Raw genomic sequence first — 4,274 nt, 5'->3', positions numbered from 1 at the left:
GTGGTGTGCCTCGTGATTTTTTTCATGAAACAAGTGTGCCTTTGCCCAAAAAAGGTTGAAAAACACTGATCTAGGGAATGCCATGTCCAGTTGCTGCATGACAAGCAATAAAAAACTATGTCACAGAGGAGGGGCCACGGTAGTGGTGTAGATAAACACCATGCTCGCATCCTCTCAGAACCACATCAACATTACAACTGCACCACAGAATAACCATAATTCAGAACCACCTGATATCTGGCTGAATAGATGCCCTACAACTAGAGAATTAAAGAGGAAGGTTCATTGAGAAAGGTAGGAAAGGTGGAGACCTGGAATGGGCTGGCCCAACACCCAGGTGTGGCATTTTTTTTTAAATGGGGAGTGATATATTGGCCACAGAGTTCCTGTCTTGAGGAGCAAGGGGTCCCAACCTCACACTGGATGCCTCAGCCCAGGGCTCCAGTGCCAGGAAGAAAAAATTCCATAACTTTGGGCCATAAAAACTTGTGGAGATGGACCCAGCCAGAGACCCAGGCAGTTCCACATAAGGGGCCTCATACACCTAATTAATTGAACTCACTCCCTCTGAGCTCCAGGGCTGGGCAAGCAGCTTGAGAAGACCCAGGGACATACGTGGAAAAACTAAATTACGTAGCATCAGAGCAAGAATTGGGGGGTGGGGGGGCAGCTTTCTCCTTTAGAAAATCAAAAGAAGATCTTAGGTGTTTATCAATGGAGTCATAATTTTTTTTTTAAATATATTTTATTGATTTTGTACAGAAAAGAAGGGACAGAGATAGAGAGTTAGAAACATCGATGAGAGAGAGTCATCGATCAGCTGCCTCTTGCACACCCCCTACTGGGGATATGCCCAAAACCAAGGTACATGCCCTTGACCGGAATCAAACCAGGAACACTTCAGTCCCCAAACCGATGCTCTATCCATTAAGCCAGACCGGTCTCGGCGAGTCATAAGTTTTAAAAAAACATTCTGAAGATGAACAGAGAAATAACATTACAAATTTTCCCATCTGAGATCTCATTGTTTCTTGATCATGACAATGTTGGCATTATCTGAATGGTTTCTGAGGAGCCCAATACCCAATTCCTGTTGGCCAAATGCCTACGTAGCAAGATGACCCAAACTTTTCACAACTGGTTTGCCACCAGAACATGGGTGTTGTAACAACCAATACTAAATCAAAGCCAGCATGGGAAAGGAAAAGACTTCTATCAACATCATTGTCACTGGACATGTAGATTCCCTCAAATCTGCCACCAGTGGCCAACTCATCTACAAATGAGGTGCAACTGACAAAAGAACCAATGACAATTTTGAGAAGGAGGCTGCTGAGATGAGGAAGGACTCCTTAAAGTTTGCCTGGGTCTCAGATAAACTGAAAGCTGGATGTGAGCATGGTATCATTGGTTTCTCCCTGTGGAAATTGAAGACCAGCAAGGGTTATGTGACCACTCTTGATAGCCCAGGACACAGGGACTTCACCAAAAAACAGGATTACAGGCCCATCTCCAGCTGACTGTGTTGTCCTCATTGTTGCTGCTGGTGGTGGTGAATTCGAAGAGGGTATCTCTAGGAATAGGCAGATCCACGAGCATGCCCTTCTGGCTTACACACTAGGTGGGTAGAAAACAAATGATTGTTGGTCTAACAAAATGTGTTCCTCTGAGTCATCCTGCAGCCAGAAGAGAGATGAGGAAGTTACTGGAAAGTCAGCACCTACTTTAATTATCTGCAGTAGCATTTGTGCCGGTTTCTAGTTGGGATGGCAACAATAGCCTGGAGCCAGGTGCTAACAGGTGGTTCAAAGGAGGAAAAGTCACTGGTGAAGATGGCAATGAAAGTGACAGTGCATTGCTTGAAGCTCTGGATTGCATCCTGCTACCGACTCATTCAACTGACAAGCCCCTATGTCTGTCCCTCCAGGACATGACCCAATTGGGCTGTCCCTGTGGGCTGAGAGGAGACTGGTGTTCTGAAAGCCTGCATGGCAGTCACCTTTGCTCTAGTCAGTGTTACAACTGAAGTAAATTCTATTGAAATGCACCATGAAGCTGTGAGTGAAGCTATTCCTGGGGACAAGGTAGGCTTCAATGTGAAGAATGTGTCTGTCAAAGATGTTAGCTGTGACTATGGGGCTGGTGACAGCAAAAATGACCCACCAGAGGAAGCAGCTGGCTTCACAGCTCAGATGATTATCCTGACCCACCCAGACCAGATCAGTGCTGGCTCTTCACCTGTGCTGGATTGCCACCCAGCTCCCATTGCTTGCAAATCTGCTGAGCTGAAGGAGAAGCTTGATCATCATTCTTGGAAAAAGCTGGAAAATGGCCCAAAGTTTTCGAAATCTGGTGATGCTGCCTGCATCAATATAATTCCTGGAAAGGCCCTGTGTGTTCAGTTTCTCTGATTATCCTCTGGGCCATTTTGCTGTTTGTGGCATGAGACAGACAATTATTGTGGTTGTCATCAAAGCAGTGGACCAGAAGGCAGCTGGCACTGTCAGTTGCTCAGAAAGCCCAGAAGGTTAATGAATATTATCCCCAAAACCTGATACCTGGTCTTATTCAGGGGTGGGAGAACGGGCTCAGAACTGTTTTTATCTATTGACCATTTAGGTTTAACCTTCAGGAGGAAGGAGAGTGTTTTGTGGCCCATTTGGGGTGTGTGTGTGTGTGTGTGTGTGTGTGTGTGTGTGTGTTTAAGTTAATAGTTTTTTAAATAAGTACTTTTTCATATTAACGACTTGACCAAAGCTCTGTAACAGAATTTTGAGACCCATTTAAAACAAAGTTTAATGAGGGAAAAAAGAATGAAAGATGACCCAAGATTAGAACTACAGATGGCTGTTTCAGAACTCTTACACAAAGAGAAACATGGGGGGCCGAGGTGGGGGGCAGAGAGAGAACTCACTGAAGGTGACAGTGAGAGAACAGTTGGTAAAGGTAAATTTGAAGCTTAGCCCCATAGAAACTCATCTGAGCCAGGACCGGTTTGGCTCAATGGATAGAGCGTTGGCTTGGGGACTGAAGGGTCCCGGGTTCGATTCCGGTCAAGGGCATGTACCTTGGTTACGGGCATATCCCCAGGGGGGGTGTGCAAGAGGCAGCTGATCGATGACTCTCTCTCATCGATGTTTTTAACTCTCTATCTCTCTCCCTCTCTGTATAAAATCAATAAAATATATTTAAAAAAAAAAAAAAAAGAAAGAAACTCATCTGAGACTTTTGGAGAAGAAAGAAGCCAGCACTTTTTGTTGTTGTTATTCTATAAAACAGAAAGTTAAGGGGCAGTTGAACTTGGAAGAGGTTGTTATGTAAAATGCTACGGAATTATTGTGAAATTCCATCTGGCAGGCAGTTATTCAAATATTTTTATTTGCTCTGTTGCTAGGTTTTATGTTCTATCTGAGTATCAAAAGTCCTTAGTTGCTTTCTTGAGTTTCCAATTTAAAATTAAGTACATTCCAGCTACACAAAAAGCACATATTTATGATGCTCTACATTTTATGAAGCTCGATGTGGAATGGTAAATTTGTGCCAAGATAGGTTTCCATGGAAAACTGATATGTGAAATTATATAAGTTTCTTATATTCATGTATTATTTCATGACGAAACCCCATCTCTATCCTAAAGCCCCAATAAAAGGTTATTATGTCAACTCTCCAACCCTATTGAGAGAAGCAGAAAGACTGGCATGAGATAAATACTTTCTTGGTAAAATGAATAACAATTTCCTAAATTTGGTTTAGCTAGTTAGTGAAATCTCTAAACCCATTGAAATAATATAAAGATTCCAAAATTATTTTTCTCTGTTCAAATAAAAGTGAATAAGAGTCTTAATTGCATAGAAATTCTCTGAGATTTAATAGACCTTCCTTTCAAACTGACAGTAAGTATTCTAAAAACTCTTCTCAATGAATACCGTTGCAGTTTAGAATCCGCAAGTTGACTACTGTTATGTAAAGATAAAGGCCCCACCCCACCCCCAACCAGTGAAATAAAATGTTGTTGAAGCCCAATGAAAATGGCAAATTGCTAGACAAAATCTCAGGAAGAATCCAGAATTTAGCCTACAGGGACCCAGGGGCAAGTCACAAGTTAGGGTCATTGGTGACCCAAACTCCTCTGTCTGGGACAGGGGACACCGCACCGGGATTCTGCTGCCAGAGACCCCTGTCTGTCCCAGCACAGAGAGCTCCTTCTCTCTCATCAAGTCTCACTGTGAACAAGGGCACAGCCTCCCATGTTCTACACCCCCTTCCTTGATATC

The 4,274-nt window shown here is 43.3% G+C and overlaps 1 pseudogene; it reads left to right on the top strand.

Annotated features, from left to right (window-relative positions):
- The first annotated feature begins 954 nt into the window (after positions 1–954).
- Positions 955–2,695, top strand: LOC118729729 (annotated as a pseudogene).
- Positions 2,696–4,274: the final 1,579 nt, after the last annotated feature.

Source organism: Pipistrellus kuhlii, unplaced genomic scaffold, assembly GCF_014108245.1.
Source record: "Pipistrellus kuhlii isolate mPipKuh1 unplaced genomic scaffold, mPipKuh1.p scaffold_m20_p_3, whole genome shotgun sequence".
Lineage (NCBI taxonomy): Eukaryota > Metazoa > Chordata > Mammalia > Chiroptera > Vespertilionidae > Pipistrellus > Pipistrellus kuhlii.
This window is presented reverse-complemented; position numbering and strand designations above follow the sequence as displayed.